The 22,791-nt window shown below is 34.7% G+C and overlaps 1 long non-coding RNA gene across 4 annotated transcripts; it reads left to right on the top strand.

Annotated features, from left to right (window-relative positions):
- The first annotated feature begins 274 nt into the window (after window positions 1-274).
- Window positions 275-22,065, top strand: LOC130828188 (uncharacterized). Of its 4 annotated transcripts, none has more exons than XR_009047339.1 (4): window positions 275-544; window positions 3,710-11,156; window positions 15,144-15,278; window positions 17,894-22,065. It is a non-coding gene; the product is annotated as an uncharacterized LOC130828188 (long non-coding RNA). The 4 variants fall into 4 exon arrangements; XR_009047338.1 differs by lacking the exon at window positions 275-544 and having other exon boundaries at window positions 3,312-3,884; window positions 10,294-11,156; XR_009047336.1 differs by lacking the exon at window positions 275-544 and having other exon boundaries at window positions 3,348-3,884; window positions 11,073-11,156.
- The last annotated feature ends 726 nt before the right edge of the window (window positions 22,066-22,791 follow it).

Here is a 22,791-nt window from a genome sequence, read left to right as displayed (position 1 = left end):
CTGTTGACTTTGAATTTCATTGACCTTGACCCTTTGATGACCTTCACTTACGGTCAACGGTCTTTTTACGACTTTTCATTTACCTTGCTTGACCACCAAGAAAGTAACCTCTTGAAACCCTAAAATAACCATATACTAAACATCATTTTCCTCTATTATGCTTCATGTCACCCATGAGCTCCCTAAATAATTGCCCCATAATCCCTTCATCAGCTATTATAAATACCCCTATAGAATTCATTAAAGGACTAAACTTTTTCATTCCTCTATCAATTCTATGCAATTATTCGTATTTAAGTCACTCATTTACATATGCATACCATCTCCAAACTTCTAATAATCATTCATATTGCATTCATCATATTATCATTCTTTAATTTCTGTCTCCGCAACTGACTTGAGTGTCGGAGGGGCTTTCTGAGGTCGCCCCCGGACAAGGCTAACGTGTTGTCGTGCAGGAATTGCAGTTACAGCTACGAAAGCTACGAAAGGATTACGTCAAACTTCAAGATCGTTACTGACTTTCATAACGCTTCATCTTCAGGTACTCTAAGTGTCTCTTGCACTTGCTCGTTTCATTATCGAAACATTAGGAATTAGGGAAGTTGGATTTTTCAAGAAACCGTGATTGTATGAAAAAATTGTAATAAAACAAGATATTTATATTTTAATAATATTTGTATTATTAAAGTGATATAATTCATGTGTGGGGTTGGTGCGTCTCATAAATAAGATTCACTTTATTATATTAAGATCGGCTCATAAAATAATTTGCATTATATATTTATAATGTAAATAGGTGATTTTCAAGACAACAAATATATTTTACTTTGAAATAATTTTGAAGAATGATGATATTGTTAATATTCAAAAAAGAAAATAGAAAAAACTTCTATGCTTTCGGACTTATATTGTTTAACCTTTTTTGGTTAGAAAAATTTGGGGACGTAAATATTAGAAATAACACAAATTGTAATCTATTGTTTTGAAAAGTTTAAACTCAAAAAATTTGTATAGAAATCTTGTTTGAATAAATCGTACTTAGTTACGTTCAAAGAAGTAAAATCAAATTGTAGTATCGTATGCTATTTTACAGTCATAATCATTCTTTTTAAAAGTTTAAATGAATGAATAAAAATTTTTTTGACTTTATTTTTAAGAAGGAAACAAATTAAACTCCATATTAATAAATAATTTAATTGTTAAAAGTCAAGATTATGGAATATTTGAAATACATAAAAGAGATTAGTGGATGATGGTTTAAGGGAAAAAATAGCAATAAATCAGAGTAAATTTATAAAGTTTAATTATTATATCATAAATTATAAAATTGTGCATTCTTATCGTAGATCTAAAAAAATCTAATTAAAATCATAAAATTCTATCAACATTACTATTCAAATTAATAATGATCGGAAGCGTAATTTATTTTATTCGATTTTAATAACATACCAATGCTCGTATGAACAAAATAGGGTGGATTGGATTCTTTGATACTTATCCTCAATGCACAAAGCGGTGGTATGATTGGATTGTAGGAATTTGTTTTTGACTTTGGTTACCTTTGAAATAAATTAACACAATGGTCCCACGAAAAATAAACCATTCAATTACAAAATATTGCATGCGCATCATGTATTATAAGTTTCTTGTGTATTTGTTCATGTTTTCGATCGAATCCATTTAATCCGACACAAATCTAAAAGGTATGAGAAGGAAATAATTCATTTGTTGATCATGAGATTATTGATGATAATTAGAGTTGTTATCAAGCTCATTTCTTCTAAGATCATTGCAAGACTAACAAACGTAATTTAGCCTAAATGAGTGTCTCGGGATCATTTTTAATGTCTTAAGTAAGTTTCAAGAATTGACTGCATAGGTTTACCATTAACAAGTGCACAACGTCCTTTAACATGGACGACAATTTGGGCTTCTTAACGATTTCAAATTTTTTATGAGTAAATAAATGGAAGAGTAAATGTCTGTATTCAACATAACGAGATCATAGTTGCTGCAATTCACGTACCTTATAAATGATGTTTGAGGGTTGTATATTATTTGTAAATAGAATGTTGGTAAGGAATAAGAAAACCTAATATATGATAAATAAACTCATTTATCCTATGTTTTGGGCATTGAAAATGATGCTACTATTGATTATCTTTTTGCTTTCTTCATCTTTATTTGGTAGGTGTCACACTTTATGCTGAACTATCAGCTTCTCATTAGTGGATAAGTTGAGCATTAAATGCAGTGTTTATCTTGTGCCGATAACTTCTCATTATTTAATAAATCTTTCCTTATTTGTGCATACCATTATAGACGTACTATTCACTCATACACTTTATGTTGAGCTATTAGCTTCTCATTAGTGGATAATCAAAGCATTTTTCACATCAACACAACTAAAATTCTCCCTACCATATAGCAAAGTCTCACAAAATTCTTATAAGAGGATGGTAAAGAACATAACAACTATCTAAGTCCTCATCATCAACAACCATATCAATATTATGCAAATTCCTGATAACTGTACAAAACTCATCCAAATGTGACTTGAGATAATTACCTTCCTCAAGACGGAGATCAAAGAGTCTAATCTTCAAGAGCAACCTATTTCTCACTCTCTTTGCTATGTATAGGGATTCTAACTTATCCCATATACCTTTTGTTGTGCTCTTCACTTTGTCATTGTCATACCAATGAGCATTTTATCAACTCCATCCAATGCCTTCCATGTTGAAGTTGCCACAAGCCAAAATTCTAATTTCTGTCAAATTTTTCAATGTCTAACTTCATTGAAGCCATTTTGCCTCAAAAACCAATCAAGAAACCACAAATAACCAACAAGAACTTAAAGCTCTGATTCCAATTGAACAATTTGAGCCCCTTCAACCAAGGATCAATGATTAGTGGATCTAGAATTGCTATGAACACTAAGACTTAAAAACAGAACCAACAACTATCAATAATCAACTTTGTAAAGTAATAAGAATCAAATAAAGCACACAACGATTTATGTGATTCACTCGTGATTGAGTTAGGTCAACGATCTAGCCTAAATGTCATTATTGTCAATGAATAAACTCTAATGGAGCTTTAAAAATGCTACAATGGAGATATGATCACCGGTTGAGAAATGAGAGAGGTTTAAAGATAAAGAATAATAAACAATCTAGAGAAAGAGGGTTAGAAAACTTATAATTCAGATACCTAAAGCAATGTGATTAGGCCTGTTTACAATACATAGAACCTAATCACTTATATACAAGAACATAGATACTTAAAATCGAGTCCTTTTCCTTGATCAGAGAAAAAACAGAGTCGACTTTTACTTCTGACTCCAAATTCATTTTTCCTTTTAAAATTTTTTCAACTTAATTCAAATTTATTCTAACCTTTCTTTGCTTAACCTTTTAAGACATGGAATTGGACGAAAGTAAGTGAAGAAACTCTTTTCGCAAAAGTAGCAAAACCAAATGTTACTTATATTTTTGTCTGTTGTTTGAATACTAGCTTTGGATTTTAAAGAATGATGAATCTTTCCTTTGTTCAATATTTTGCCAAAAAAAATAATAATTCTTTCATTCATGCCGTCAATGCATGATACCTATTCTGCATGTTCATGATCCTTCATTATCGATATAGCAATGCGGAACAGAGCTTGCAACTTACACCCAATTTTTTAATCTGAACATGAAATTAGGGTTAGGTTTCGTTCGAAATGATATTCTACTGCGTAAATTGGAAGTAGAATTGCTACACTAAGATTAGGACTTGGAGATGTTTACTATCAATGGAAACCTGTTATTTATTCTGCTTTTGATGGCGAAAATCTTGGCTCCATTTCCTGTGGCGGTTCTCCCACTCTTTTCTCGCAGGTTTTTTCTTTAATTGATGCTTTCAGTTTTTCTTTCAACTTCTACCACAGAGTTCGACTGATGTGTTTAATCACTTTCATTTCTATTTATAAGTTCAATATGATGCATGTTTACCAGAGTTGTTCAGTTTGTAAATGACAAATTGTAGTGGTTGTGCGCTATGAATTTTATGGATTATCGTGTGTTTGATGATGGGAGGCTTTCAGTTTTAGTTGTCATATGATGGAATCTGGGCGTGTTTATGCCTCTAAGCTTAATGTTTCTAGACAACTTTACATTTCGTATGTTAAGGATTTTGTCTGTGAAAGTTTTTGTATCGTATCACATCAGACTGTGTTGCAAAGATTTTCAAAATAAGCGAACCCATATTTTCCACGTTGGCGTAAAAAAATCGCTTTTTGGGTCATATCAAGAATATCTTATGGTTTCAACCAATATTTAGGCTCTATGATAACCGCATCATTCTGGTTACCACGTACGCAACCGTCACTGCTTTTGTACTCTATGGTTACCACGACTGAAATATAAGCCTGAGTCAACTGCAAAACCATTCATATCTACAGAAATTTTCATTTTTGCAGACCGTTATCGTAATTGAAACCATATCTTTGCACTAAGAAATATGAATGGTAAACACGAGTGTTGATTGGTCGTGAAAATGTGTGTCTTGTTTTGAGATGGTGCTAATTTTCGTACTTTTATTGCTATTCCTTGTATTGTATGACTTTTTTGATCCTTGAAAATTCATGAAAAGGTCAATTTTACTTAATCGTATCTAAAATTACGAGAACATTGTTAAACCATTGGCCAGAGATTTTTAGAGTACTTGTGATGAGGATAAGAGGATTACAATTGGGAGCAGTATATATCAATTGTGTGTTTAGGACAAATTTCATTTTTTTTTAAACCCTTAATGTCCACTCTAGCTCAGTTTCATATACTAGATAAATTTGTGTTTCAGAACTTTCAAAGCTGTGCTCATGTATTCATGTTATCAAAAAGACAATTGAAAATTAAATTAGGCTGTTGCCTCAGTTTATTATTTTGTTCTGTGAATAATAATATTAAGGGGTTGATCCTCATTTGGATTTAAGAGGCAAGAGATAAGTAGCAAAAGCATCCTCGTCATTATGACCGAAATATATATATCATTATGCTTGATCATCACTAATGTTTTCCTCTTATTTCAAGACAATGTTGAAGTTCATGTGCGTTGTGCCATATAACATTAATGAAGGCGTGACATTCAAACAGATCCTTGAAGCAGTGAAACAATTACATTTTCATACTGTACTTAATTGGATGTAAAGTAAATGTGACTGTAAGATTATAACAAGGGGTGTTCAGTGAGGTAATGATGTTTTACTTTTGGGTGGAAGCTAAATCGAAGACAAATTGTTTTGCAGTATGTTTGGTTGGGAAACTGTCAACTCATGTTGTGCAAAATGTTGTTGACTAGTCTGTCTTTTACCAATTTGACACTGCAATAGTCAAGGCTGGTAGTTGTGGCTGGTCATTATGGTTGACCGCCATCTAGTGATACAATGTTAGAGCCACTATAGTGGGTAGTGATACAGAATATAGACTTAGTCTCTCATTCTAACGTTTTCATTTATTTAAGTTAGAGCCACTCGGCATAAAATGGAGCAGAAGACTTGGATACTGCTACTTTGCCAAGGATGAGTATGACTCTTGCTGGTAGCTAGATCTATTTCACTCTGATTTAGGTTTCTTTCACCATTTCATGCTTTTCATTAACCAAGTTTGTCATGTGTTAGACATATCCTGCTAAGGTCTTTAGTATTTACAAATTACAAGCATGATGTCCACTTATACTAGATAGCTTTGTAAGGTTGGGGCATCTGTTTTTGCATGACATTTTTGGTGTTAGTATGTTTATAACTCTTACAAAAAAAACCTTGTTGACATCATTCCCTTTAAAGCTCCATAAGTATCACTTTTTCATGCAAAACTTTCCCTCCAAAACTTAGTGATGTTGTTATTATAATACTGTCATATTTAGTATATTTTTGGCTTCGCAAAGATTCATGACTACAGTCTACAAGTCTGCACTTTAATTCAAGTTGAGTTTTGACTTTTTATACCATCACTACATTTAAGATATTAGAATATTTTAAATATCATTATATTAGTGTTTTCATTTATTTAAAAAACTTTTTGATTTCTTTCAATCAAATATGCAAATAAAAGCTTTCAAAGTTTAATAATTTTTTTATGTGTTGTTTTCATTTCTTTTACAAAAATTATAAGAATATACTATATAATGTATATGAATTTTTAGTGTCTTTGTTAAAATCATGAAATTTATATGATTTATAGATAAACTATTAATTACTAAAATTTTAGTGTTGATCCCAATCTTTTGGGATTAAGGCCCTGGCATTGTTGTGGTGGTATCGTGCATTGTATAAGTACTAATTTAGTCAACTATTGAGGCAATTGTCCAAGTAAAGTTTAGTTTTAGCATCTAGTTTCTCTTAATCGCCACCATATATAAACTTGTATCTATCACTTCAACGTGCTCCCTTAGATGATAAAAGGCACTTCTCCTTGTTTCCTTCGTATGTTTTTAGTTGCACAAATTTTCGATGGAATTTGAGAGGCTTTACGGAGAAATAGTTCAATAAATAATGCAGAGGTAATGTTGAGTTTGGGCTCTTTTGGGTGAGAAAGTTTTTGAACTTCTGATAATTTTCCTTACAGTCTTTTCCTAATATTGCTGTCATCGGTTAAAGAGAAATATTGGAAAACTTATACTTAGTTCCCAGAGATACATTTTTCTTAGAATAATTTGTTTGATGTGTATTTTGTGCAATTTTGAAGAAGACTTTAACCTCATGGATCCTCCCTCAATTTGAAAATTGTTCCAAACTTTGTTGCAGTTTACTAAAGTTAAGAAGAATTGTTGACATGAGATGTTGAAACTTAAAATAAATATATCAGAGTATCATATGTCTCTCGTCTTGGAATGATGGATTTCTGTCAATTTATCTTGGCTGTTACGTAAAATGTGGAGAAAAAGGACTCTCCGTCTAGCCTAGTTTTTCAGATATACATTTCTAAGAGAGCAAATACGCCAAACAATGGAAACATATTTTCAGTTTGGCATCGCCATTTGGAACACAAGATGATATCAAGTTATTATTGGCAGCTCCTAAGAAAAAGAAAGCCTTTTCTAGCATCTTATTGCACGATCCTCATCTCAGGAATGGGACACAAAAAGAGTTGATATTGGGTTGCTTCCTTGATGTGCTTTGATTCGACTTACAAGCACTGTTAAACAAGGAAGTTGAGAGTTAAGCTTTAAAACCAGGTTCAACCATTAATTATTAGGTATTATAGTGAAAGTATGAGATCATAAATGCATTTAGGTTGCTTACTTGAATTTTTATAATTACGGGTTAGGGTGATCGTATAACAATACCAAGAGTTACAATTAAATGAGATTTAACAATTAAGTGAATAGATCAAACTAGCAAGTTAGGTATTTATGATGAAGTAAGCTTGCAGGATTGACTATTGACTCACATGATGAATCTAAAAACATAAGTGTTGGTGATGAGAAATGCATCAATAAGATAGTGACGAGAAGGGCGTTGCTATGTGTAGTGGAGCACTACTCTACTTAGTCCACAAAAATGAAGTATTATGGTCATGTGTGTTCGAGCCATAGCATTGTCTTGAAACGTTTTTCTAGTTTATGAAGTTTGTCGTGTGGAGAATTAAAGTTTTCCATGGCAATATGACGTGTTTGTTTGGTTGGTGTTGTGGGGATCTTGATCTGCAATATGCCAGTATCAATCAAGATAAAAAATGTTAGGTTGTGGTAGCAGTTAACTTCGAGTTTACAATGGTTGAAGTAGTTTGAAGAAGTGCAAATCGAAAAGTCGGTCTAACGTTTCTCGGGTTCAGTTCAAGTTATGTTGTGCCATAGTGGCATATAGTGTGTTTTTGAAGTTGGTAATTGTTAGTAATTTTGATTGAAGGTGGAGTGTTGAGTTAGATTCAACAAATTATGTTAACAATTTATGTCCATGAAGAGTGAGTCAAAGTAGTGGTTTTTTAATGGCTAATATTTTGGAAAATTTTGGTTTATTACTTAGTTGAAATAGTCATTTGATGACTCCTACTTTTAAGTCATTTAGTTATTTAGTTTCCTATTTAAATTGAGCATTGTATTCAGTATGAGAGTAATGCTAAGTTGGCAATTTCTTATTTATGTTGACATAATATTGGTACATAATGCCCATATAAATTAGTGAATCTATTAATCACACTGAATGAGAGATAAAGATACAGGGAGATTATTACGATTAAGATTAAAATACCTCATTGATCATCTTCGCTTATTATGGGCAACTGCTCAAATGACCATAGAAAGAGAAGGAAAATTATGACTGGAAGCTATGTTACTCGGACTCTTCATTTTGCTTCACGTACTCGTGTCTGACCCTTGATGTTCGGATATTGGTATGTCACATGGATACTTCATTTTAGGCGTAAAATTGAGTATTTAGACGTATTCGACACTTGGAGCACGTACCAGTATTCGACATCAGTACTTGAGTCCAATAACATAGACTGGAAGTAAAAAAGTGATGTTTGACACACCCTTTTATGTATTTGTCATCCATGCCATTTTTACATGAGTTAGTGTTTGTATCCTTGTTTATTAGGATGCCAAAAATTTGATGTGGTGCTCATTCTTAAGACTTTAAATCCTTAGGTGAACCTGAGCTTACTGGATTGTAATTTTTTTTAGGACTACAAAATAAATTGAATTATAAGTTACTTATTAGTATGTAGGGTAGTTGTAAGGGGATGATTCTAAAATAAAAAGTAGACTTAGAAAATCTGTAGTATTTAGTGTGTATGTGTTTAATTGACAAAGTCAAGTTGAATGAAGGCTAAAGTTTGCAAAGATGAGCTTCTTGAAGGTTGATAAATTTTTACATTTTCTTGTTTTAGTTTAGTATTAGAGGAAAGTAGAGACTGATTATTTAGGGTCCTAGCTTCTAGTCGGTTCCTTATATTTTCTGTCTTTTTTAATTGTGATCTTTGTTTACTTCCATTCACTTTCAAGGTTATATGTGCAGCCTCTGGCCAAAATATTCTAAAGTTTTCAATTGTTTTTACTGTTTGCTCATATATGAGGACTACTTAGTTTGATTCTGAGAATATACATATTGTTAAAGCAAGTGCCAATAATTTTAGTGATGACGTTCACTTTAAACATATAGTCGAACATGCTTTGTCTTGTACTTTAGAGAGGGTCGATAAAGATGTGTCGAATATGGGTGGTTTAAGGTTTGGAACGGTTGATGAGAGTTGTTTGATCAAAGCAACAAGAAGAGAGGCTGACTGTGAGTGGCTCGAACAATCGCTCAGTCGAGCAAAGAGTGGCTCGACCGGTCGAGCGGGGGTGGCTCGGTCGAGCAACATGTCGAGCGAAGTGTGCAGAACAGGTCAGTAGCTTCTCTGGAAGCTCGCTCGACCGAGCGAGGTAGTGGCTCGGGTCGAGCGGAAGATCAGAAGACTACATTGGATTCTGTTTTGGTCAGAAATCCTGTGTAGACATTGAATAAGAGCATTACTTCTTGGTTTAATGTAATGTTTATTGTGATGTTTATTACTATGTTTATTGTCATAGTTAATTAGCATGTTAATGTGAGTTTATGAAGATTTATGAGGGAATACTAAGAGTGATGAATATCTTGGCTATAAATAGGATTCATCACTCATAGTAAAACACACCACAAACACACATTTTGTTGAGAGGGCTATTGCATTGTTAGAAACTTGAGAGTGTTCTTACTTTGCATTAGTATTTGTGATCTTGAGAGATTGTTCTCAAGATAAGGGAGGTTTGTTATACTTGTAATTGTTGAATTCATTATAATAAACTATATTTGAGGGGGAGGTATTCAAGATACCTCATAAACACTTGTGTTCATTTTGCATTATAATTTTCATTTGTTTTTCTTTGTTAAACCTCTTTGAGGCTTGCGCTTTCATACATGTTTCACCTAGCTAAATTGATTTTTGGTAACTCTCAAGCTATGCTAAAGTGGTTTCAGACTTTCAGGCTTTCAGCTGATAGCATACTAATATCAAAACTACTTTATACACTGGAACTCTGTCAGTATTTTCTAAAGTGGATAAATTGCTCGGTTATAACTTATACGTCTAGCTTTCTATGTTGAATGTTTAATTTTAATGCATCACAAATTAATAGGAAATTTTGGTGGAAAGAATGAAATTTGTCGACTTGGTATCTGGTTCTTCTAGAATAGATTCGCTTTGATACATAAATAAGCCATATATTGTTATTTATATCAGATTCGCTTTGTGGAATGCTAAGTCCCTAACTCCTGATTTCATCATGCAGCAAATAAAGTTCCCTTTGAACCAGAGAACCAGATGGTTCCTGAAGAAGAAACTTACCCTTAAAGATCAGTGCTGATTGATAGCCTTAGTTGAGCTTTGTTTATCTGATTGGCTGGCCTGATATAGAGGATACTGGGTTCTTTGTTTTCTTTATTGGTGTTTGTTTTTCCGTCTTATTGGGTGGCTTATGCCCTTGGTTCTTCTGTTATTATTTTATTTAAGAAAAATGAAAGAAAAAAGAATATGCTTTACAGCTTGTCAAAAGACTAGAAGATTAAGGTACTTCATGATTTGTCTATTTGATTGAAGGTCTTAAGGTGCTTTGATCATCATGTGTTCAGCCAACTAAGCACTTTCCGAGTGTTCAAGACAATAGGGTCATTGCCATAGCTGCGCTTTTGAATCAAGTGTAGTAAACTCAGCATTGGATTTAAACGTATCTGACGTTTCTGGGTCATGTAATACATGATGAATTTATTAGTTGCTTATTACGTCACAACTGTTGCAGCTGTCTTGCTTCATTTAGCTTGTATTGATGGTATATTTGTTGCTGACTTGCTGAAGCTGGGTAACATTCTTGGAGGTCACCTGTATTCATCTTGATCAGTGGATGAAATTTCGTTGACCCTATAGAAAATGGCAATGTCTTCGTCTCTAGTGAAAGAAAACTGAATTAGCATATGAGTTTTTAAAAAATTACAGTCATGGTTTCTTGATCTTTTTAGTTTATCAGTTTAACACTGTCATACTAATTAAATTATTTTTTGAACCAATTTGCAGAACGTAAAAAATTTGGACGATGAATATATCTATCGCTTGCCGAAGAAGTTGCCTATGGTGGTTATCATGCCTATGTAATAGCAAGTATTTTCTGGATCTCTATCTTTTGAATCATTTTCTGGAATTCTAATGAATTTTGATTGATGTGGCCATTACATTTACTAAATTGATTGTTGTGACGAAAGAAGTTTATAGAATTTGACCGTATTAATGGGAAAGGAGGGTGAGCGGTTGGTTGGTGACAACCAACTCAGTAAACTTGGTCGCATTCCATGATCATGAACCAAAAATCAATCTCGTGAGGGCATTGCGTACTCAACGACGCGCTTGACTTCTTAGGCCTAGGTGTAGTGGAAAGTACGCAAATGTTGCTAAGTTGTCATCCAGAAGCGAAGCCATATTGCCCTAGTATGGTGTCAAATGAGCAAGGGCATGTTACTTATACTAGCAAAAATTATTGACGTAGGTGTGATGAAGCGTATTAAGGATAAGGATAAGAACATTTTAGTTCAAGGCGAAAACATCAAGGATCGATGGAGGGAGTATTTTGATGAGTTATTTAGAGGACATGTAGGGGACAACACAATCATTCCCTTAGATAAAGATAGAGAATTCATGTAAAGAATACAAATATTAGAGATGGATGGAGCTTTTAAGAAAATGAAACCAAAGAAAGCAGTTGGGCCAATATTCTGGTGACTTGGCTAATTAATCTATTCAACAAGATTTAGAAGACAAACAACATGTCGAATCACTGGAGAAGAAATACTCTAGTGCCTATTTATAAGAACAAAGAAGATGTCCAAGATTGCTCTAACTATCGAGGAATAAAACTTATAAGTCATACTATAAAGTTATGGGAAAGAGCAATAGAGATACGTATAAGGAGATGTACCTCCATATCAGAGAACCAATTTGGATTTATAATACGGAGATCTACAACGGAAGCAATTCATCTTACGAGACAAATGATGGAATACTAAAGCTAGAAAAAGAGGTTTGCACATGGTTTTTATTGATTTGGAAAAATCATACGACAAGGTACCAAGAGAAGTAATTTGATGGGCAATGACAAGAAAGGGCATTCTCAAGAAATACATTAAGATAGTGCCAGATATGTATCGAGAAGTATAGACAAATGTTCGAACATGTGGAGGGGAAATAGAGGATTTTCCCATCACTATTGACCTTTTACAAGGTTTAGCCCTAAGCCCCTTTCTTTTCGCAAAAGTCCTAGATGAGATAACTCGATCGATAGAAGGAGATGTGCCTTGATGCATGTTGTTTGTTAATGACATTGTTTTGGTATATGAGATTAGGGAGGGTAAATGCTAAGTTAGAACAATGTAAACAAAAGCTTTTTATTAATTGAGCAATACAGAGTACATAAAGTGTAATTTTAGCACAAACAATATAACAATGGGCACTATAAAGCTAGAAAAGTAAGAAATTGCTTCAAGTTGATGCTTTAAATTCCTTGGGTCTATATTTTAGAATACTGGGAACATCCAACAAGATGTGACTCATAGGATTAAAATTGGGTGGCAAAAATGTAGAGCACCGATTGGAATATTATGTGATCGAGGTATGCCCTTAAAGTTAAAGGGTTTCGTTTCTCAAACGACCATTAGACTGGCTACACTGTTAGAAAAGATCATAGTAGAAAGATGGAAATAGCGAAAATGCAAATGCTTTGATGGATATGTGCATACCTTAAAAAATATAATTTGAATCGAAGATACAAAAAAGGTTTTCGTAGTTGCAAATATTGAGAAAAAGATGAAAGAGAATCTTTTGAGACAGTTTGGAGATGTGCAAAGATAGGGTATTAGCGAATCAATCAGGAAAATAGAAAGATGGGGCTCGAGAGACTTAAAATGAGGGCGACGAAGACCGAAGATGACTTGGAGGATAGGAGTGAAAAATGACCTAGACTTATAAATTGAGATAGTAGAAAATCGAAATTTATGGAAAAGAAGAATTCATGTAGGCGACCATTGGAACTGATATATTGGTTCATGTAGTTGACTCTAATCTTTTGGGATTATAGCAAGTTTTGTATGGGACCGTCTCACTATGAGACGAACTCATATAATCATTTCATTTCTCTAATTTATCATTTTAAAATTATAAGTGATCACTTTAACGTTATAAGTGATTACATTATGACTCCACTTTCAGGTTATAAGTGTTATTTTAAGATTATAAGTAATCTCTTAAAAGTTATAAGTGATTACTTTGAGACTGTTAATGTACATTGTGCCAGCCCAATAGAGATAGTCTTATCGTGGGACCGTCTCATTTGAAAATTCTTGGGATTAAGGCTTTAGCATGGTTGTTGTTGTTATTGTTCTAAATGGAAAATGAGGACTTTCGCAGACGATCTTGTTGGTTAATTTTTTTTTTTGGGAAAATATACATTAATAATCCAACATTTCATCCATCCACTATTAACAATTCACCTTTGGATTATTTTCTAATAATATGTGCTTCTTAGTTCCTACATACCCCTTAACTTGTTTTACCTATACACGTAAACTTTGGAAAAGAAAAAAAAACTAAAAAAATCCATTCCCCCGCTCCTACCCTTCTCCACCCTTTCAACCACTAACACAACACCTTTGCTCTACCCTCCATTTTCTAGCGAGCGCCCTTTTGTCCCCCTCTAGCGAACCCATGTCCCCTAATTTGGCCACCACCCCTTCCCCAAGCGACTGTGTGACTGCACGCCCTCCCCCACTACTCGCAAACCCCCTCGGATCCCTCCACCGTATCATCCTCTCTCCCCCTCTCTTCAATTAAGGTAATTATTAAAAATTTCAAATGCTTAGGGTTAGTGGCTATTGTAGGTGATGGCTAGGTTGGCTGGGATGGGGAAAGGGGTGGGGGCTGCGAAAGGGTGGGGGAACGGTTGGGGGTTTACGATTGGTGCGGGAGGGGGTGGGGTTGCCAATGGCTTTGACGAAAGGGTGTTGTCCGAGATTTGGTGGTGAAGGGGAGAGGGGTTCGCTAGAGCCTAGGAGGGGGAGGGAAGGGGGCTTATTGGAAAAGGAAGGGTAGAGTAGAGGAGGTGGTTGTGTTGTTGGTGGTTGAAAGGGTAAAGGAGGGTGGGGGAATGGGTTTTTGTGTTCATTTTTAACTTTTTAAAAGTTTAACTACTGTAACGGAAAATTATGATCATAAAAAACTTTTTTTTATGATCAAAGTTTTATCACTATGGGAATGACATTGTAATTTCTTGAAAAAAATTTATGCCACAAATTATTCTGATTACCACCTTTTAGTACCAACATTTAAATGGGCCATACATGTAATAATTTATGTCAAGATGACCAAACAACTAGGCTTAAGTGAAAATATTTATTCTTCTTAAATGAGAGAGATAGAAAGAGGATAAAAATGATGAGGCTGCATTTTAAATGTTGAGTAAAGACAAAAGATTAGATTATCTGATCCTGTCATTAGATACATTCATTTTACAGAGGATAAAGTGAAAATGATGAGGATAAAGATGACCAAACAACATTTAATATTTCTCGTTATACAAATTCATTTTACAGTCCATTGGAAACATTCATACACAATTATCTATTGTCATTAGTATTATCATTTCTATGGCCAACTCAGTCCATAACAATTCATTGATCCTGCTCTGATGGAGAAATACGTTGACTGTATATACATGTTGGGAGTGAAAAAGTATGGATAGAAAGCAAAGTGGAGGTGAACATGTACTACTGGCCGGAAGGATATACATAATCCCAAAATTTGCCTGCTCATCCCTCCTAGACCAAAGGGACTTTTAGGAAATACATTTTACTAGGAGCAAGGTCCATTCTCAACCAAACAGAGCCTTGGAGTTGGTTCGGTTTTACAATACTCCATTTAATTATTATTAGTGAATTTTACAGAGCTTCATTTCACATATTATTACTGACTTTTACAAAATTAAATTTACTTATTATTACTAACTTTTCAGAGCTTCATCATACTTATTAAAACTTAAAAGTGATTTTTACCAAACTGAACTTATTTTTACTGATATGGCCTATATATCTTGTCTTTTTTCAGTAACCAGGCCAAAAGAGGAGGTAACGGCACTGTTATTTGTCTAGTACAAGAAGATTCAGATTAAGTGGGCAATGAGTATTTTGCTCTTGCCAAATGAGAGACTTGTGCAGCTGACCGGAACACACACAATGCAACGTTAGTAAGATGCCAAATAACTGATTAGTGGTTGTTTGCTCATGCTTTATCAAAAGAGTTTGATATACTTTTTACTTGGAAGGACTAGTAATGTTCAAATGATGTATGCAATGTTTTCTTATAAGTGCAAGTTTCACACACACACACACATGCAATGTGGATATATCTACTGGCTTAGTTGGCAATGCTATGTTGGGGATGTGTACCCAAGACCTATAATTGAATCTTCTTTATAGAGTATTCCCTTTTGGCTCTCTCAACACCAGATAAATAAATGTAAAAGACATGGATGTTTGATATGAAGAGGGACTACAGTACTAACCCTTCCCCCTGATTTTCACAATAATGCTGACAATAATAACATTGGAAAGCTTTCTTAGTGGTCAAATCTTATCTATTGGAAAGGTGGGAAATGTTTGTGATTGAAGTATATTAAGAAGAGAGAAAATGTTAAATTTGTGAGGACAGGAAATATTTGGCAAGATCTTGAATGGGAAATATAACACTACCCAAAAGTCTTGACTCTTGATTGAAATGGCAATTATGATTTGATGTAGAAACAAATTATGGTTATTATGGAAAGAAACAAGTTTTTTTTGTGATTTTGCGAATAAAAAAGAAACAAATGGGCCTCAAGGGAAGTTTAGACAGAAACAATGCACAAACGGATCTTGCCTTTGAAAATAATGCATAGAGACAAAGACATCTTTTACAACAATCATGGGATCACTTTGAGGGCATCTACATTTAAGAATAAGTAGGACTGTACACTTGAGACACAAAGGGGCTTTCTTATAATTAATAGATTATTTTCTTCTTGCTTTGTGTTAAAGAGGAAATACTGATATGTATCGTGTTTTAGACTCCCAAGTCTAATATTGTAACTTCATAGCCCTTCAAACTAGATTCATATTCTATAAAGCTTATGCTGTCAAGCATGATGCGTCAATTCTTTATTTAGAAATTGACTACCAGTTTCTCTTGATCTCATTCACACATTTTAATTCTCTTTCAGTTTCATCCATAATTTCTATTGCTCTCATCATTGATTACCAAATTCTTACTCTCCCTTAAAAACACTCCATTTGCAAATGATGTGAATTCAAGGGGACAAAGTAATATGTCCTAAAAAAAGTAACTTCGGTGAATGTAGCAAAATGAGGGGGCAGTAATACATGTTTTAAATGTGAAAACACTTGTATCCTATGTATTCTTGGACTGTGTACCCATGTTCAACGTGGCTTTGTGTTAATCTGCTCGACTTGGCTATTCTATGTAAACATTTCAAGATTTTAAACTAAATTGAAATATCCAAATGTTCTACCTTTGTTAGAGTGTCAAGGATCTGACACTTATGAAGTGAAGTGTCTCCAACATAACTTATTGACAGAATGTATGCATTTATCACGTTTGACAATTAGTAAAATTAGTTTGACCAGAACTGAAATGAGGATGTTGGACTTTGGATTGGGAAGTCCTACATGAATCTATCAGTGTGTCTGGAGTATTTTGGTGTACAATATTACTGATAGTCTAGATTGTGAATGGATGACCAACGGTGTCCAGAGACTATTGTACTACAAGAGTTGTTAGGAATTAGAATGCTTAGAGAGTTCTGGATGACCACCCCAAAGTTCTTGTAGTGCCCAAATAAAGAAGGGTGAGTGGTAGATTTGTGAACAACATGCTCAATCAAACCTAGTCTCATTTCATATCATGAACAAACTTGTGAGGGCGTACCCTAATTTTCCATTCATTTGGGATAAGGCTTTGGCATTACTGAGATATGAAGGGACCCTAGCTATCTCTGTGGTCTATTAAAATTGATATTTGGCTTTTGGAGATAGTTAATTCAATTTTATCTTGTCATTTGCATGGTGTACACATTGAGAAATGTAAAAAAGCTTTGTCCATTTTTCATATTATACTTGTCCTCATGTTTATGAAGCCTCCTAAAAGGGCTTTTCCATAGTGATTTAGATGGTCTATATGGAAGTATATGATGCTTGTGATGGGCTCTTGGATTCTCTTTTCTCTTAAATGTGGCTATCAAGCAACCCCATAAATTTAAGTTTTGAGTGATAACTTTCCAAATATGCTGGGATGCATCCATTAGGTTTATATATTATCAAGTGTTTAATGCTTAGTATATATGAAACATTTTGAATTCTAAATTATCACCCTTATATATTGGAGATAAATTTATTTTATTGCCATTTATTGTAATTGTGTTTGGGCAAACTGAGAGACGTCAATTTTCTGTAGGCATTTTTAGTGTCATTTGAATATGGATCTTGCAGACATTCTTTGTGAAGCTTTGCGTGATATACACTATTTGACCGTGAAACATACGTAACTTGGATAGCATATGTTATTAGCCTTTTCAATTAACCTTTATTTACCAAGTACAAAATCTTGTACTGCACCCTTAGCTTTCCAAATTATTATTATTATTCAAGATATGTTATTTAGAAAGCCTGTGTGAAGCTTCCTGTAATCCAACTTTTACTTCCTTCCAATAAAATTTCATCTTACAAGATGTATATAGTTCCCTTTGTTTTAAATCTACCTAATCAGTTGTCATATGTAACTCCATATTTTCTCTGAAAATACAGGGATATGGGACCGATGTTGGCTACATGGAGCCAACTGTCATTGATCTTGGCAGTGACGTGAGGGCACTGGTGCCATTTTTGAATCCATGTAGCTTTTAGAAGAAGACACTCAACAGTCTGGACTTATCACTTCCACAGTTTTCTTGACCTGGACGACTATAGGTACGTACACAGACACCAGGTGGAGCCTCCATATACACTTTTTCTAGTTCCCCATGAAGGAAGGCATTTTTAACATCAAATTGGTGAAGAGGCCAGTCTAAGTTTGCTGCTACTGAAAACAGGACCCGAATTGTGTCAAGTTTAGCTACTGGGGAAAAAGTCTCTGAGTAGTCAACTCCATAAGTCCGAGTATACCCTTTCGCCACAAGTCGAGCCTGTATCTTTCTATGGTGCTATCTGCCTTATATTTGACTGTAAACACTCATTTACACTCAACGACCTTCCTTTTTGGTAAGATGCATTTCTCCCACGTGCCATTTTTCCGTAGAGCACTGATTTCCTCCTCCATGGCTTTTGTCCATTGATCACTTTCTAGGGCTTCTTCGACATTGTTTGGAAGTTTTGGTTGCATACAGTGTTGTATTGAATGACAAGGCACTCTGTGACATATTCCTTTCACCTGATCATTCAATGGTATATCTCGATCGCCTTGCTTCATAAACCGAATTATATCTCTTAAGAAGGACACCTCGCGTGGTACGAGGTGGGAGAACATACGATATTCTTTCATCACCCTGACAATCAAGATCACATGTTTCCTCATTTTCCACTACCACAGCTTCATCAATTGGAATATCAACAGGGTTAGTATCAAGAGTTATATGTTTATCAACTAAATGACTCACCTGATGATCGGACAGGATCGTTTGTGGCATGGACGTACAACCTGATGAGATGGTTCTGTAGCGTCGCCTACTTGCTCTTTTGGGTCTAGGTTTGACATCTATGGACCGGTTAGCCATCTGAGATCGTCATCTTGCTTCTTCCCCTGTCATCGAAGATGGTCGTAGTAGAATTTCGTTTCAAGAAACTCGCAATCCATGGTGGTATACATCCTTCGAGTTAAGGGGTCAAAACACCTATAACCCTTTTGATTTTTCCCGTACCCAACAAAAACACGCTTTACTACTCTCGGCTCAAGTTTATGACGCACCCGTTTAGGATAATGAACATAGATCGTGCATCCAAAAATTCTGGAAGGTAATGAATGTGAGGAGGGTATTGATTGATGGATTTGGAGGGCTTCCAAGGGAGTTTGGTAGTTTAGGGCCTTTGTGGGAAGTCTATTGGTGAGGTAATTAGCTGTGGCAACAGCTTCGGGCCAAAGATAGGTGGGAACATGTGATTCAAGCATGATAGCACGAGTCATTTCCAGCAAGGTTCTATTTTTCCACTCAGCCACACCGTTTTGTTGGGGTGTATCAGGATAACAAGTTTGATGGATTAGGCCTTTACTAGTAATGAATTGGTGCATGTCTGAGTTGACATATTCCCAATCGTTATCAGTTCTCAAGACACGGGGTTGGGTCTGGAATTGGGTACAAATCATATTGTAAAAATCAACAAAAACTCCAAACACCTCAAATTTATGTTTAAGAAAGTAAATTCAGCTCACTCGAGTACAATCATCAATAAAGACAACATAATATGAGAAACCATGCACTCCAGTTTAAAGAGCTAGGCTCCATACATTAGAGTGAATAAGCATAAAAAGGCAAATTGGTTTTATTTATACTACTAGAATACGAATGTTTATCACTCTTTGCAAGAATACATGTTTCACATTTAAAGTTTGAGTTCAACCCAACTAAAACAGGAAAAAGTTTCTCTAGATACTCTACAAATGGATGACAAGGCGTCGATGCCAAGTCCACAGTTGTCTTTCCTTTGAACTGTGAGCAAGAACTGCTTTGCCTTCTTTAACCGTCTCTTCCAAGTAGTACAGTCCTCCTTTCTCAATGCCACGCCTAATAATTTGTCCTGTCCGAACATCCTGCACAATACAATAATCAGGTTTCATAAGCACGGTACAATTAAGATCTCTTGTGAGTTGGCTAACTAACAAGAGTTTATGTAAAAGATTAGGAACAAATAAACAATTATTTAAGGTGAGATTTTTAGATAAGGAAACAGTTCTAGCTCTTTTGACTTAATCCCTTCCACATTTGTAGTTTTAATAAGGGTTTTTTGAGGTCTAACACATGTCAAAAAATCTTCCGGATCATAGGACATAGTGTCTGTGGCCTCACAATCAAAAATTCAACCATTCAAAATACAGACAAAAATTATTAGGTGAGTAAAAAGGGATTGGTTTTTGTAACTCCACGTGGCCCTTTCCTTTATTAAAAGGGTTACCAAGGCTCCCTTCATTTGAAGGGTCGCACGCCTCATCTTCCTTTCTTCCATACCCTAGATCTCTGTATGAGAGAGATTGGGTCTCTCTCTCTTTGTTACCTGAGGTGATTTTCATGGCTACCCTTGTTTTCTCCTTTTGTTCATCTACACGTAACCCTATTACTGCTCGTTCGGTTCTATTTTGGTTAGAAAAACGAGCCGCCACCTTGGGCCCTCTCTTCTTTACATCCGGCCACCAGTCTGGGTAACCCACCAATTTAAAGCACTCATTTTTGGTGTGTCTTGTACCACTACAGTGAGTACACTGTAAGTGGCTTTTATCATCATCACGCCGGTAAGGTTTTTCGATCTCCCTTTGACGGCAAATCCTCCCCCTATGCCCAATGATTCTAGATCTGATGAGGGCTCCTTTTTTGTGATTCCTCTTCTCATTATCTCCCGCTAGATACTTGTGTACGCCTCTTCCACCGTGGGTAGTGGATCTTGGATGAGTAGATCTCTTCTATCTTTATCAAATGATTCATTAATCCCAGCTAAAAATTGATACAATTGATTTTATTGTGTTAATCGATTGTAAGTGACAATATCATAGGGTCCTTCATGGGATTAGGTTGTATCCTGTCTATTTCTTTCCACAGTGTTATGAGTTTGCTGTAATATTTTTCGATGGTCTTTGTGCCTTGCTCGATTTTATTTGTTTTGACTGTAAGATCGAAGATTTGTAAGCCATCATTGTCACTGCTGTGTAAGGTCTCTATCACTTTCCATAGATTCCTTGCTGTAAGGAAATCAAGAAATTGATTTACCAAGTTCGAATCTATGCTTTCGATTATCCATGAAATCACAATCGAATCGTACCGGGCCCATTGGCTGTACTCTGGGTCTTTCTGTGATGGTGGTTCGGTGATGATGTGATTGAGCCAACCACGACCACTAATGGCCAAGTGCATCCGCCTAGACCATTTGGTATAGTTTTGGTTCGTCAATTTTTCGGATACAGAAAAGGTTTGTTGGATATGGTTTCAGTGGGTGATTTGTTGGTGTTTAACTGTGAGAACAGTTGCAAAAACTATCCCATTGTTATTGGCTGGTCTGGTGTGATAATGCTTTTGGAATCAGTCTCCATTTTTTTCAGGTCAAGTAAGGTTTTTTTTCGGGGTAGATGATGAAGTCGCTTTGAACGATTTGTCCTCAGAAAAGTTTTGACTCTGATATCATGATACGAAAAAGAGAACAGAATTTAGGGTTTAATCTCTGTATTCTATCATTTCAGTATATTCATTCAATACATCAATTCAATTTATATACACAGAAGCAATCTATAGTTACCTAAAATAAGATTACAAAATATATTACTTCCCTAAATACAAAATATTATTCCTAAAATTACTGTTTCCTTTATTCTAACACATATTCATGTCCTCACTCAACCCCCTAGTGTAAGCCCACATACTTCCCATATAATCAGTTGCAAATAGGTGTTTCGTATTAAATATAAACTGGACAATAGCTTACTGATCGCCTTAAAGCTCACTTGCCACCAAAGACTTTTACCAACGACCTGGTATTGATTATATTAAAACATGACACCTATCACCCTCAGAATAATTCTTTCTCTCGTTGTTTTCTAACGGTGTCTTCGATCAATATATGATGATTCTTCCTAATTATTGATTCTTGATAACTAATGTAATCTTTTATTTTAGTTGATACAATCCTGTGTAATAGTTTCATTATAGTATAGTTTCATGTATATATACTTCTATTATGTATGTATTCAACAACAATTAATTTCAATGAAATAACATACTCATTTATAGCTGAAAAGCTAACTTGGTTGACTTTTTTTTATTGATGTTTGGCATATTGGCCCACGTCTTCTCTAATACAATCCATAGTCATTATATAATATTATTAAATATCTTTTTAAATAATTAGCTTATCCAACTAACTTAAAAACCAACAAATAATCCAAACACTTTAATTCTAGATTCTCAAACAAGTCAACTAACTCCTTTAAACCATGACCATATATATATATATATATATATATATATATTGAGCTTGAAGTTGAACAAAGCCCAGAGTGGTACAGAAAACATACAAAATATTAAATGGAATGGTCCATACAAACGGATATGTCTAATCTTTATAGTCTCTCTGTAAAAAAATAAATAAATAAATGTAAAAAATATAAAAAATTGGTATATAAACAAAGAGTAGAAGAAAGAAGGAATATTGACAAGTCCATGTTGATTGTTGATTGCTCCTGTCAATGAGACACAGCCACAGGCCACAGGCCACAGGCAACAGGCACAGTTTCAGGACTCGGTCACAGCAATTCAGTTGTGCAGTAGTAGTAGTAGTATGGTGCTCAGGCATCATAGCCTTTTGATATGCAATTGGATCTTGATGTTTCATATTCACATCAATTCCTTTCTACTGTGCCTCTTGACTTTCATTTTTTATTTGGACCCACAATAATATATACTTCTATTAGTGATAGATTACGGAGCGGGTTACCCGGAGTTGAACCAGTC

The sequence above is a fragment of the Amaranthus tricolor genome, chromosome 12, assembly GCF_026212465.1.
Source record: "Amaranthus tricolor cultivar Red isolate AtriRed21 chromosome 12, ASM2621246v1, whole genome shotgun sequence".
NCBI classification, from domain to species: Eukaryota; Viridiplantae; Streptophyta; class Magnoliopsida; order Caryophyllales; family Amaranthaceae; genus Amaranthus; species Amaranthus tricolor.
Note: the sequence above shows the minus strand (reverse complement) of the source record. Positions and strands in the feature narration are given on the sequence as shown.